Source organism: Cibotium barometz, chromosome 20 (assembly GCF_041138505.1).
Source record: "Cibotium barometz isolate CiBa-2024 chromosome 20, ASM4113850v1, whole genome shotgun sequence".
NCBI classification, from domain to species: Eukaryota; Viridiplantae; Streptophyta; class Polypodiopsida; order Cyatheales; family Cibotiaceae; genus Cibotium; species Cibotium barometz.
The window spans coordinates 15,685,331-15,701,198 of NC_141065.1; positions in this window are offsets into that span (position 1 = coordinate 15,685,331).

Genomic DNA, 15,868 nt, shown 5'->3' on the forward strand with positions numbered 1-15,868 from the left:
AGTAGGGTGGAAAGTGGGAGGATGGAATGCCCCGACGGCACCATCCTAAGGATGGGTTGATCCGATTAGTCGGTAGCTTTCCAACAGATTAAGTGAAAGCCCTATGCTAGGTAAATAGGTTCTCGGGCAACTCTATTCTAGAAGACTAGGCCAGCGACGACTGTGCCTTGCATGGATGAGGAAAAAACGTTGTCTCTAGAAATCAAGATTAGTAGTTGCCCAAGTTATGATCAATTACCCTATGGGTGATTTTATTTTTAGAAGACCACGCTCCCCCTGTGGGATAGGACTACAAATGGTATCCTTGAATCTTTGCATGGTCAAGGTGTCGATGAGGAGGAAATTTTCTCCAAGTTAAGACTTAGTAGACTATCTTAAGTGTTTTCCTATTTTGAAAGGGGGGAACCTTACAATTATCAACATCAATATATATTAAATGAAAAGACATCATGAGGCCACACCAAAAAAGGCCTCTCAAGATCGTGAATAAGCAAAAAAATTACTTGATAGAGTCCACAACAAACCAAAAAACCTATAATAAGTCATACAGAGTCACATTCATCATCTATAAACAAGTGTCTAGTAGCTGGTCTTTTGTCCCACATCAAATCGTGGGTCTCTAGAGCCATTGTTTTTGCCATCATTTTGGCATACATGGGCAGTCTACTTGCATGGAACAACTTGCAAAGGACTTTTCAATCCACACCTCCCATAACCACACATGCATTGTATCAAGAAAAATACAACATAGGATCATCTCTCCATCATATTATCCTCATTAATAAGATATTTAGGGCACCACCAAAACCATTGTAATGAAGCTGTGGACACAAGTTGTACACATGAGGCCAAGGGCCAAGCATAAGTTGTATTGGACCAAGGGGCCAAGTGTAAGTGAGGGACATAGGATTATGGGCCAAATGCGTAGAATGGACATTAATAAGTATGTGTGAAAAGGGGGCCATGGTATATATGTTGAGAGGTAGCGATTGCGTTTGTGCAATGCTACATTGATATGGGTGATGGATGATGGGTGAGTTGTGGAACACCTCGATTAAGAGGGGGTGTTGAGAGATGTAATCGCATTGTTGTGTGTATGTGGGAAAGCACCCTAAAGGTGCAAGATATTGTCAAGATAAGAATGCCACATGTAATATTGTATGGTGTGTGAGTGATTTCTTCAAATAACTACAGCATGAGAAGAGGTCTCGGTGCAAACTCTCTCAAGCATATCGCGTTACAGTGATTTATCCTACTGTTGTTCTTTTTTTGCTCTTTGAAAGATTGTAGCAGCTAGATTTTTAAGAAATTGATTTGTTTCTTACAAATATTTGATCAAATCACTACAGCGCGAAGAGGGAACTCGATGAAAACTCTCGCAGTCATATCGCGTTATAGTGATTTGTTGTAAGGTTCCCCCCTTCTAAAATAGGAGAAACACTTAAGATAGTCCACTAAGTCTTAACTTGGAGAAAATCTCCTATTTATTCAACACCTTGACCATGTAGAGGTTCAAGGATACGATTCATTGGTAAGACCTAGTCCTATCCCACAGGGGGAGTGTGATCTTCTAAAAATCAAATCACCCATAGGGTAATTGATCATAGATTGGGCAACTACTAGACTTGATTTCTAGAGGCAACGCTTTTTTTCTCATCCATGCAAGGCACAACCACTGGCCTAGTCTTCTAGAATAGAGTTGCCCAAGAACCTATTTATCTAGCGTAGGGCTTTCACTTAATCTGTTGGAAAGCTACCCGACTAATCAGGTCCACCTGTCCGTAGGATGGTGCCATCGGGGCATTCCATCCTCCCACTTTCCACCCTACTCACGCGTCAATTTGTTTTCTAATTAATCCTACCACACTGTTTGACATAAATAAACATGTTCCTTAATTAAGGCCAGTCTTTTTCCACAATACAATAATGCCAAATACAAGACATATATAAAAAGTTTATACTTGAATCAATTCCATACAAGCTAAACCGGCTCTCTTATTCTTTTCCTTTATACTGTCGATGATCTAGAATTCGGCCTTCCAGCCTCTACATGCTGGACAAAACCCTATGGGACCATACACCTCATCGTCCGGCCACCACTGGCGAGGACTCAAGCCGGCCTGTCGCCCTCTCAGGCTCCATCGCTCGATACTCCCTCCCCACCGCACTAGTCTGGGCCCTCAAAACTAGACAACATCATAATCTCTCGCCTCAATCGACGAACCTTATTCTCCCGATGGTATGAGGGATACCATGGGCCATTCCCAGGCTTTGCTAACGACGTCGCCTGGCTACACAAGCACAGAACGGAGTCAGCGTTGAAGCCAGGAAAGACTTGCACTCTTTAAGATAACAATTTCAATGCAATTCATTGAATACATCATCACTTAATTCGTAACTTCATACAATTTTATGTCATTATTTTAAAGGAAAAAGATACACATTTATTAACACTAATATTTAAAAAAAAACTCTTCTTTAAAAGATGACCAAGCTAACCTGGCCACCATTTCCTTGAGGAGCTTGTAAAGGGAGGGTCGGGAGCATCTTCTCTAATCTCGTTGTTGCGCGCTCCTCCCCGAGGCAATATTCTGACATTTCCGAGAAGGGGCCATCTTAGACGTCGTCTTGTAGGGCTCGTTGTTCAGTCGAAACGCTCCAGTCATATCTTAATTCTGAGATCGTTTGCTCATCGTGTATGAGCAAAAGACCACAACGCATGAACCCTCTCTTAAGGCTAAAACCTCTTACTAAAAGTCTACGCAAATGGGGGGGGGATTGTGAGATATCCTTAACACAAAAACGTTTTGCTGAAGGGGAGAAGGCTGCTGTAAGTTTCTTGAGAGAGGGGGGGGGGGAGGGGGGGAGAAGAGTTAAGGACACTGCCTCCTAGTAGCAAGAGGGGGATAGAGGAAAATTGCCTTATTTGAAAAGTGGCAAATGAGGGGGTGTGGAGAGGGGTGGCTGTACTACAGCAAGTACACTGCACAAGGACAGACGGCGGCACAGCAGAGCATAAGCTACGTAGAAATGCGTGTTGCCCATGGAGCACCTCGGGGATTTATATAAATGTGGGATACGAGTATGGGCGCTGCGCAAAGCAAGGACGAAAGGATGGTGTACCAGCAAAGACTGTAGATCAGTGGCCTGCATGGCTCTGGGGAAAAGGTACAGTGTCGGTTAACAGGGAAAGGAGTGGTACGCATGTACCTTATCTGGTTCGGGGCAGCATGGGTGTCCACGTACGTGTGGACCACACAATGGGCGGCCGTCCTTTGGTTCTTGTGCGGTCATTGTACAGGCACCTTGGTAAGTGTGTACGGTCTAAATTTTGGGACGGGGTCCCCGAATTTGGGGTGTTGGTCTCGATTTGCGTGTTGGACCGCCCGGGGGGCGATTTTTTTTTTTGTCCGGGATGTTCTCCTGATCGTTGGGGTGTAGACTGTTCGTCAATCGGACGCCTGGTCGTGCATTTATTAAGGTTTAAAGGTCATCGCTTTTTAACTAAAAATGACTAAAATTTGCGTATAAGCTTGATCCGGTGTTCGTTTTGGATGCTGTAAAATCCTATATTAGGATAAAATTACGCGTAAATTTCAAATTTGGGCTCAAAATTTGAAGATTCTAAGTAGAAATGACTCATTTAATAAAATCATTGATTTTTATACCATAAAAACTCATAAATTTATCTATTACATGGACATTTCTTTATTAGTGAAGATGCGTATGTTACATCCTTCCCCCCTTAAAGAAATCAAGATGTCCTCATCTCATCATGAATTGGGGATAATCCTTTAAGAGTGTAGCTTCATCTTCCCAAGTTACATCCTCTTCAGGGGGGTAATCTTTCCACTGTACTAGAGTTCTATTTCAGAGTTGCCTTTCCCTAGAATCTATGATGCTACTGGGCTGAAATTCAAGGACTCCTTGAGTAAACTTGTTCATCATCAAGAATATGATCGAGACTGGGTACATAAGGTTTTAACAAACTTACATGAAATACATTGTGGACTTTGATATGGGCTGGGAGTTGGAGTTTATAGGCACTTTTATCTAGACACTTGATAACTGTATAGGGACCACAATACCTGGGGCTGAGCTTCTTATATTTCCCAAGTGATAGAGAACTTCGATTGGGTCGCACTCGTAGAAGAACTTTGTCTCCTTCCTTAAAGATCCTTTCAGACCTCTTGGTGTCAGCATAATGCTTTTGTCGATCTTGGGCAGCTTTAATATCCTTTTGGATTGCCTTGGTTTGTTCCTCCATCTCTTCGAGCATTTTCTTGGATGCCTCAACTCTTATGGTCGGATCAGAGAAATTTAGAGGAGACAAGCATTCTTGCCCATAGAGTGCTTTGAATGGTGACATTCCTATGCTCTGATGGTAAGATGCATTGTAGGCAAATTCTACCGGAGGAAGGTATTGAATCCACCTTCTTGGTTCCCATCCACAATATTCTCTGAGAATGTCTTCAATTACTTGATTTACTCTCTCAGTCTGGCCATCGGTCTCTGGATGATAAGCTGTGCTAAAGTAAAGTTGAGTTCCCAGGGCTTGAAATAAGGACTGCTAAAATTTTGAAGTGAAGTCAGAGTCCCGATCACTTACTATCCTTTTTGGGAGACCATGAAGTTTGAGGACTTCCTTGATGAATATTCGAGAACATCAGAATCTTGGAAGGTCTTCTTTGCTGGTATAAGGTGAGCTACTTTGGTAAGTAAGTCCACTACTACCAGAATAGAGTCATATCCTCCTTGAACAGTGGGGAGACTTGTGACAAAATCCATACCAATGCACTCCCACTTCATTTAGGGAATATCCAAGGGTTGAAGTTTCCCAGGCATCTTGACCCTTGCAGCTTTGATCCTTTGGCATGAGAGACATTTCTTCAAGTACCGAAGGACATCATTTTTCAAGATTTCCCAATGAAAGCTCCTTCTTATGGGCATTTAATGTTTTTGCATAGCCTGGGTGTCCTGTAGTAGGACTATCATGAGCTTCGTGTGGAGGATTAGTTTCTTTAAAGCAGGATCCTTAGGGATATATAGCCTTTGATTGAAGTGGAGGCTTCCTTTATGAGTGGAGTATCCCTTGATTAGATTCTTCTCTTTCTCTGAATTTTCCCCTTCTTCTACTAACTTCATCATCCTCTGATAATCTGGATCATGAGATGAGACTTCTTCCACCTTGACCAGTATGGGATTATTTGGCATTGAAATTTCACTCAAGAAAGATTTGCGGCTAAGTGCATCTGCTACCACATTATCTTTCCCAGGGCGGAATTTGATGTCGAACTCATATTCTTGTAGAATTTCAATCCATCTCCTTTGCCACATGTTGAGGTTAGGCTGGGTGAAGGTCCACTTCTGACTTTTGTGGTCAGTTTTACAAGCTGGAATTTACCCCCCAAGAGATAATGTCTCCATAATTTGAGGCAATGAACAACTGCTAAGAGCTCCAAATCATGGGTGGCATAATTTGCTTCATATTGCTTTAGCTTGCGGGAAGTATAAGCGACTGGTCTTCCTTCTTGGCCTAAGACACCACCAAGTGCTAGACTACTGGCATCAGTAAACCACTTCAAATTCCTTGGTGAAATCAGGAAGTTTTAGGACTGGGGCAGAAGTAATAATGACCTTGTTTTGATGGATTGGCAGCCACATTATTTTGCAATCCTTCTTAAGAAGATCCGTCAAAGGTGCAGCTACCAAGGTATAATCTTTGATAAAAATCCTATACCATCCCATGATTCCCAAAAAACCATGAACTTCACGAACTGATTTAGGGGGTGGCCACTCCAGAATATCTTTGACCTTGGCGGGGTCTACTGAAATGCCATCTTTGGAGACGATGAACCCAAGATACTCAATTTGATGAGTAAAGAAGGTACATTTGCACTTCTTGGCATAGAGTTTGTGTCTGCGCAACAATTGCAGAACTCTACGCACATGCTCCTCATGCTCTTCCATTGATTTGGAGTAGATTAAGATGTCATAAAAAAAACAAGCACAAATTCATCCAAGTAAGGACGGAATATATCTTGCATTAGGCGGTTGAAGGTTGTAGGAGAATTGGTTAACCCGAATGACATTACAGTAAACTCATAGTGGCCATAACGGGTACTGAAGGCTGTCTTGGGTATATCTGCTTCCTTGACTTTGAGCTGATAGTAACCAGACCTCAAATTTATTTTTGAGAAGACTTTGGCCCCATGAAGTCTGTCACAAGAATTTCATCGATGCGACGGATAGGATACTTATTCTTGACAGTGACTTGATTTAGTCCTCGATAATCTATGCAGAGGCAGAGAGATCCGTCCTCCTTTTTTTGGAAACGAACAGGTGCCCCCCCAAGGAGAGCTACTGGGGCATACAAATCCTTGCTCAATGAGTTGGGTAAGTTGCTCTTCAAGTTCAATGGCTTCAAGAAGGGACATTTTATAGGGCGTTTTTGAGACGGGTTGAGCTCCAAGGATCACCTCGATTTCATGATCGACTTCTCAAGGAGGCGATAGCCCTGTAAGCTCATCAGGGAAGATGTCAGAGAATTCTTGGAGCCAAGAGAGTTCTGTCTCCTTACTAGGTTCAATGGCTTTGAGTTGAGCTTGACTAAGAAAACTTGCTGACCCTTACGTGTTCCCTTGAGAAGATGTTTTGCCTTGACTACCCTAGATTTAGGTTTTCCTGTTATCCCCTGGACGGATATTACTTGGCCATGCTCATTTTCAAAAGTGATACTCCCCTGGTTACAATGAATGCTAGCTTTGTTTGTAAATTAACCAATCCATCCCAAGGATTCCATCATAAATTCCTAATGGCAAGACTCTAAAGTGGCCTATGAGTTCGCTCATTACCCACCTCAAAATCAAGGTTTCCTATAGAGTGGCGAGATACTACTTCTTTCCCACCAACCCCACTGGCTAACTCTACAGTCATTCTTTTAGCTATTTTTTGACCCAAGTTTAATTTTTGCAAACACCTAGGAGAAAGAAATGAATGGGTACTACCACATTCAATCAAAAGCTGAAATGGCTTACCATGATAAGTGGCTGGGGTTTGGATTACACCAAATTGTTTATTTGGACCTTGGTGTTCTACTGCTGCATGGACGGTGGCGCACTCTTCTTCAGCCATTTCCAAGGTCGGTTCTTCACTTATAATACACGTAGTCCTAGCAACTGCTCCTCTATACGGCCTCTGTCACGTCCACCGCCTCTTGCACCTTGGTGGATAGGGGTTCCACGGCCTTGATTTCCTCTGCCACCTTGGGGAAATGATGTTGCCATCTTGGGACAGTTGGCCCTAAAGTGTCCCGGCTCATTGCACTCAAAACACAGAGGGCCTTCTCTGGAAGAAGCAGCATACGAGCGGGGAAAAAAGAGTTGCTTTGTCCCAGCTCATTGTACTCAAAACACAGAGGGCCTTCTCTAGAAGAAGCAGCATACGAGCGGGGGAAAAAAGAGTTGCTTTGTCACCCTCTGTTGCAATAGGGAAAATTCTGTTGATATGGGGGTTCCGCTATAGTTTTTAAGACTCTAAAAACTGATGGTAAGGGTGGTAGACTTTGGATTGGGCTAGATCCCAACACAGCTACTCTATCAGCAGGTAAGACCTATATCACTTGGTCATACACCCAGCGATCCTGAGGTATGCGAATCCCATCTATAGTCACATCTATAGTCACAGAGGTGTCGGCCCTGGGGTACCGACGAACCAAAATAAACGGATCATCTTCAAATTTTCAATCCAACGAATCCGCTTTAGGTCGGTGGTAAGGTTTCCAATTCGATCTGCTCGGATGAAGAAATATCTCAGCCCACGACTCTAGGAATCTCTACCCCATCCTCTTTCAATACGAGAGAAATGAGGGAGGGACATCTTCTTAGTATCTGCACCATGGTGTCACGGAACTCGAAATTTGAGGAGTGACTCTAGCAGTCTCTCGAAGATGCATTGGAAAACTAGAAACTTCGAGTAGGCATCTTCCTCTTCCTACAATCATTCAAACATCAATTCAACTTTTTTTTTTAGTAGGATGTTTTCATTAATTAGTATTATGTTAGATAAAACATTCATTGTAAAACAGTCCTTAAATGACAATTCCTAGAAGCTAAGATCGGCTCTGATACCAATTGTAAGGTTTCCCCCTTCTAAAATAGGAGAAACACTTAAGATAGTCCACTAAGTCTTAACTTGGAGAAAATCTCCTATTTATTGACACCTTGACCATGTAGAGATTCAAGGATATGATTCATAGGTAAGACCTAGTTCTATCCCACAGGGAAGTGTGATCTTCTAAAAATCAAATCACCCATAGGGTAATTGATCATAGATTGAGCAACTACTAGACTTGATTTCTAGAGGCAACGCTTTTTTCCTCATGCAAGGCACAACCGCTGGCCTAGTCTTCTAGAATAGAGTTGCCCAAGAACCTATTTATCTAGCATAGGGCTTTCACTTAATCTGTTGGAAAGCTACCCGACTAATTGGGTCCACCCGTCCATAGGATGGTGCTGTCGGGGCATTCCATCCTCCCACTTTTCACCCTACTCACGTGTGCGCTTTTGCCGCACGAGTCGGAGCTGGGGACTTGCCAAACACCGTATGCGAGCCACGAATGGCTGCAAGCATACAACTAGAAACCTAGCAAGCTCAAACAGAAAGCAAAGGTGTGTCACTCACCGCTCAAACCACTGCCGTGAAGGATTCTCGCCGTCGTCGCAGCAGTGAAGAAGGAGCTGCCGTTGCCGCTCTGCCGCCTCGCCGCCGCCGTGCCGCCACACAGTGCTCGATCGCTCTCTCTCTCTCTCTCTCTCTCTCTCTCACACACACACACACACACACACACACATACGCAGGAGAAGGGGAACGAGAAGATAAGGCCAGAGCACACTTGTATTCAACACATGAGAATAAGGGTTTTAGGATTACATTTGACTCTTATAGGTGACTTGGCCGTTCACACATGGGCGCCCATACATGGCCGACCGATCCTAACCCTTATCCTGCTGATATTCAAGGTGCGCCTCTCATCGGCGATCACCCAATCCCTTTATCCTTTACATATGGTGCCGCCAAGCCCGGCCCATGACTTAGAATATTTAAATTAATTACATGACGTAAAACATAGTATGTCTCAATGTCCGTCTCATAGGCACATATGGTCGATAGGTACATATGGTCGATAGGCACTGGCACGCACTGTTGTAGGTACTGTTCCACTAGGTAGCGGTGTTGTACTAACTACAGTGGTAACAAGTGCACCTTCCGTCATGCTCATCATTGAAGTAGGCATTGTGGATTCCCTAAAGTTGAGCCAAGGTTGGAAAGCTAAAGTTACTACTCGTGGGCTCAACCTGCATTGAGACTTTAGGCGAAACAACATACGAAGGGTCTATGGGACTCACTGTCTCCAATTGTGATAGAGTTGGTTGTTTGGCCTTGCCCGTATCCAAAAATTTCATAGGGCCAGTGGAAACTAGGTTCACTCCCCTATTTTGCCTCTCGGATTGGATAATTCTATGAATAACCTCATATATCATTTGTTGTTGCTCCTCTAGATTAGTGGCACTAGATGTAGATCGTATGACTTCTAACCAACCTACATGCTCCCTACATGGTATGTATAACCCATGTATAGGTCAGTTAGAGTCTCTGTGTGTAGATCATATTCCCAATTTTCATTGAGAAATATCCCATCTAGACTTGGAGTGCCAAACGGTTCTCTTGAAGTGGACGCAATGTCACATCTTATGGATTGACTCCTAAAGACCTCTACTTTAGGGAGAGCATCAGAAGGTGGTAGCTCAGTAGGGCCTTCATTAAACGAAGTGGGTAGAATATCCCCATGGACACTCTTTGGGAGGGTAGGGTCTACATGAGATGTGAATGGCGAATCCACTACCCCTCTCTCTTCATTTACTTCTCTTGTCGCATGTTCAGAGCGTGTAGCTCTACTAAAGGTCTCTATTAGACGACTAAACATGCTAGATCTGGGTTGTGGGGCCCAACTTGGCATGTTTTGTCTTGCCTCCTCAGGGTTCTTGGTAGGGTGACCTTCCATGGCTTTTGAGTCAGAGGACGAGTCACTATCCGCTATTCGTGGATCTTGGGTTGCACTTCCTTGGGTTCCAACTGAAGGCCAAGATGCTAACGTGGAGGGGATGGTGTGAGCCTGCGTAAACTGAAACGCTTTCTAGTGGCTCAGGCTCTAGTACCCAACCAGAGCGTAGATGCATGTGACGTGGGTACCCTACGGGCGTTGGTGACTACCTTTGAAGCCCACCCAAGTGGTCTCTCGGGTGTTTCGCACCCCGTTTTTACTTGTTTTTGTATTGTTTTTAACCTGTTTCTAATCCCCTTACTTATGGTCGAACTTGAACTAGGACGTGTGATAGCTTCTCAAGACGAGCGTATCATTTAAAGCGTCCTAGCATGCTTTACAGCACAGTGTTTGCCTATCCAGAGCTCTTGTGGTCCTCAAAACAGTCTATTTGCTTGTGGGGGAAGGGGTGAAGGCCTATTTGCTTGTGGAGGAAAGGGTGAAGGCTTTATCCCACATGCTCACTTCACTCCTTGGGGGGTGGGCTATATATAGAGCTCCACTTCCCTTAAGCTCTCACTTGAAAGAAATCTATGGAGGCTCACTCTCCTATATATATATATATATATCAAAGGACCGAGACTGAGGCCGGGGTTGATTGGTGGGGGTTTTTTCTTTTCAAATTTTTTTTCTCCAAATAAAAAATCTTTCCTCTCAACACGTTTGTAAAATTTTCATGATTTTGTTTTTTATTTTTATTTTTTTTATTTTTATTTTTTTTTGGATTTTCTAGGGTTTGGGCTTGGCCGCGGCACTGTTCGCACACAGCGCAGCCCTGCGGGTTCAAAAATCCCTCTCGATCGCAGAAAACAGAAAACAGAATCGCCCACACGCGGAGCGGAAAAATAACAAAAGAAACAGAATTGCAGAAGACAGATTGCAGAATACGAAAAAAACTCAACAACAAACACACCGTCGCCTTTCCTACAATGTAAATTTCACTTCACGCAGCAGCCCGAGCTGCAAACTGGAGCTTGGTGCAGGGCATCTTCCCCGGCAGCGGCGCAAAAATGTGCGCTTTTGCCGTACGAGTCAGAGCTGGGGAACACCGTATGCGAGCCACGAATGGCTGCAAAGCATACAACCAGAAACCTAGCAAGCTCAAACAGAAAGCAAAGGTGTGTCACTCCACCGCTCAAACCGCCACCGTGAAGGATTCTCGCCGTCTCGCAGTAGTGAAGGAGCCGCCTCGCCGCTCTGCCGCCTCGTCGCCACCGTGCCGCCACACAGTGCTCGACACAGTGCTCGATCGCTCTCTCTCTCTCTCTCTCTCTCACATACACAGGAGAAGGGGAACGAGAAGATAAGGCCAGAGCACACTTGTATTCAACACATGAGAATAAGGGTTTTAGGGTTACATTTGACTCTTATAGGTGACTTGGCCGTTCACACATGGGCGCCCATACATGAGCGACCGATCCTAACCCTTATCCAGCTGATATTCAAGGTATGTCTCTCAGCGGCGATCACCCAATCCCTTTATCCTTTACATATGGTGCCGACAAGCCCGGCCCATGACTCAGAATATTTAAATTAATTACATGATGTAAAACATAGTACGTCTCAATGTCCGTCATCATAGGTTAACATCACGCGTCAATTTGTTTTCTAATTAATCCTACCACACTGTTTGACATAAATAAAACAGTCTTTTTCATAATACAATAATGCCAAAGACAAGATATATATAAAAAGTTTATACATGAATCAATTCCATACAAGCCAAACCGGCTCTCTTATTCTTTTCCTTTATACTGTCGATGATCTAGAATTCGGCCTTCGAGTCTCTACATGCTGGGCAAAACCTTACGGGTCTATACACCTCATCGTCTCGCGACCGCTAGCGAGGACTCAAGCCGGCCTGTTGCCCTCTCAGGCTCCATCGCTTGATCCTCTTGCCCCTCAGAGGGATGTCTGCACACTAGGGTGGGCTTATTCACCGCACTAGCATCAGAACTAGACAACATCATAATGTCTCACCTCAATCGGCGAACCTTATTCTCCCAATGGTATGAGGGATACCTTGGGCCATTCCCTGGCTTTGCTAACAACGTCGCTCGGTTACACAAGCATGGAACGGAGTTAGCGTTGAAGCCAAGAAAAACTTGCACTAATTAAGATAACAATTTCAATGCAATTCATTGAATACATCATCACTTAATTCGTAACTTCATACAATTTTATGTCATTATTTTAAAGGAAAAAGATACACATTTATTAACACTAATATTAAAAAAAAAAACTCTTCTTTAAAAGATGACCAACCTAACCTGGCCACCATTTCCTTGAGGAGCTTGTAAAGGGAGGGTTGGAGCCGCATCAGGAGCATCTTCTCTAATCTCGTTGTTGCGCGCTCCTCCCGAGGCAATATTTTGACGTTTTCGAGAAGGAGCCATCTTGGACGTCGTCTTGTAGGGCTCGTTGTCCGATCGAAATGCTCCAGTCAGATCTCAATTTTGAGATTGTTTGCTCACAGTGTATGAGCAAAAGACCACAGCGCATGAACCCTCTCTTAAGGCTAAAACCTCTTACTAAAATTCCATACAAATGGGGGGGGGGATTGTGAGATGTCCTTAACACAAAAACGTTTTGCAGAAGGGGAGAAGGCTGCTGTAAGTTTCTTGAGAGAGGGGGGGGGGGAGAGAAGAGTTGACACTGCCTCCTAGTAGCAAGAGGGGGATAGAGGAAAATTGCCTTATCTGAAAAGTGGCAAATGAGGGGGTGTGGAGAGGGGCGGCTATACTACAGCAAGTACACTGCACAAGGACAGACGGCGGCACAGCAGAGCATAAGCTACGTAGAAATGCGTGTTGCCCATGGAGCACCCCGGGGGTTTATATAACTGTGGGATACGGGTATGGGCGCTGCGCAAAGCAAGGATGAAAGGACGGTGTACCAGCAAAGGCAAAGGCTGTAGATCAGTGGCCTGCATGGCTCTGGAGGAGGAAAGGTACGGTGTCAGTTAACAGGGAAAGGAGTGGTACGCATGTACCTTATCTGGTCAGGGGCAGCATGGGTGTCCACGTAGCGGTACATGTGGACCACACAATGGGCGACCGTCCTTTGGTTCTTGTGCGGCCATCGTATGGGCACCCTGGTAAGTGTGTACAGTTCAAATTTTGGGGTGGGGTTCCCAAATTTGGGGCGTCGGTCTCGATTTGCGTGCTGGTGGACCGCCTCGGGGGGGCGAATTTTTTTTAAAATCCGGGATGTTCTCCCGGTGGTCGTTGGGGTGCAGACCATTCGTCAATCGGATGCCCGGTCATGCATTTATTAAGGTTTAAAGGTCGTCAATCGAACGTCCGATCGTGCATTTATTAAGGTTTAAAGGTCATCGCTTTTTTACTGAAAATGACTGAAATTTACGTATAAGCTTGATTCGGTGTCCGTTTTGGATGCTATAAAATCCTATATTAGGGTAAAATCACGCGTAGATTTCAAATTTGGGCTCAAAATTTGAAGATTCTAAGTAAAAATGACTCATTTAATAAAATCATTGATTTTTATACCATAAAAACTCATAAATTTATCTATTACATGGACATTTCTTTATTAGTGAAGATGGGTATATTACATTTGTCTTATTGAAGTTCTTGTTGTGATTTTTCTTACAATTGTCATTTTCTTTAAAATATTGCATCAAATCGCTATAGCATGAAGAGAGGCCTCGGTGGGAATTCTCCCACACATATCGCGTTGTAGTGATTTTGGCTCATTTTTCTTTGCATTTTCATTTTCTCACTAATATTTCGAGATCTCAGTGTGAGAGTTCTCCCACGCTTATCGCGTTATACTGATCTTGCCTAATCCTTTATTATCTTACATAAATAATAGAATACTATGGCCATTATCATCCCTCCTCCACCAATTTTCATGATGTGGAGGTTTAAGCACTAGTGGCATGAACACTACTAGGATGGGTGACCTCCCGAAAAGTGGCCCCCCTAATTTTCAACATGGTATCAGATCCAGAGAGGGCATGTTGCGATGTTGTTAGCGGAGCTGGTCAACTTGTCAATTCCTCTCAGTGGAGCTAAACGAAGGCCAAATACGTGTACAACTAAGAAGGCTATGTCGTGCTGGTATGCCCGCAGTAATCACTAGGCAAGTAGGCATATGCTGGAATAGGTGGGTGCCATCTCTAAGCCAAGTGTCATCAAAGCCTCTCGATACCCTAAGTCTTGGCCATTGAGAGTGTTGGAAGGTCATAGCTTGGCCATCTATATACTACATGCATAGTGCAAGGGATAATGAGATCATAATTAAACAATAGAAGACCAGGGCCATTATCATCCTTCCTCCACCAATTTTCGTGGCTTGGAAGGGATTAATTAGAGTGTGGAGGTTAGGCGTGCAGTGACGTGAACACTACTAGGATGGGTGACCTCCCTGCGGGCTGCGAAGTGGCCCCCAATTTCCAACAGCAGGGGCTTCTCAAAAGAAAATTTAAGCTTGAGAGGAAGCTCAAGCTACACAAATCAAACTTCGGTACGACACAAAGAAATCTTGAAACAACACAAGCTTATGTAGGAGAGGTTGTTGGAGAAATAGAAGATCACATTGCTCGTCTCAAAATGCAAGTTGAATTACCTAGCCCTTATGGTAAAGTTCTCTACAATGCATTGCTTGATACTAGAGCAAGTCACAATTTACTCTCTTTTAATGTATGGAAAGCCTCAGTTTTTGGTAACTTCTCCTTTGAGAGTAAAAGGCATTAATAATAAGAATACCAAAGTTCTAGACATTCTAAAAACTATCATCTATGGTGCAAATGAGCCCTGGGTGAGCAACTTTTTGGTCATGCCTCCCAGGACACTGAAGAAACAAGTCATTCTTGGCCGAGCATGGATGAAAGCTTCTCAATGCACTATAGATTGTGCCATAGGATGTGTCTCCACTAAATCTACACCCTTACACTCCATGCACATTGCAACTGCGCTACAACACTTAGCAAGCAACACTGGACTTTCGTAAGGATGAAGCCTCAACATCGGTTCAACCCAAGGCTACTTCATCCATACCAACCTCAACATCATTACCAATCAAGTCTTCAACTTCCAACTCTACATCCACATCTTTCCTAAACAAGGACCAATGTGTTGAAATATACAAGTGAATAGGGTGTGTGTGAGAACAAGCCCTTGGCTAGAGGCTGTAAAAGAGAATGTGTAAATGTGAGAGAACCTGTGAAAAGGTGAGAAGAATCTACTAGGAGAGAATAAAGGGTAGCATGAGGAGATTTAGGAGGTGTGGAGATATTCTAGGAAAAGTGAAGAGGTGGAGAGAATCAAGAAAAAGAGGTGGAGTGAATAAAGGAGAAATCAGTGGGATTAGATGCTTGGATGTAAACTCTATAAATTGAGGCATTGGCCTAATGAGAACTTACTGGTTTTTGATTATCCATGCCTACATTAAGCTATTAGTTAATTACTCACTAATTACATCTTAATTATCATCTAATCACTTTGTTAATGATGTTGATTCTAGCATTTGATCCACCATAGCTCATCACATTGCTGTAGATTTAACATGGTACCAGAGCCTAGCCTAGAATCCATCAATTTGTGAGCCCATTATCTTGCTAATCACCAAGCTAATTAGAATTAGTAGATAATTAATATTTTTCCTCTTTTTCAACTAACCCTCTGTACCCCCAGCTGGTGGAGGAGCTCTATCTCCTTACATACAACAAATTAGCCCAAATGCTTCTAGCCCAACATAGCTAACTCAGTGGTGCTTCAGCCCATCAAGACAGACCTGCAAACC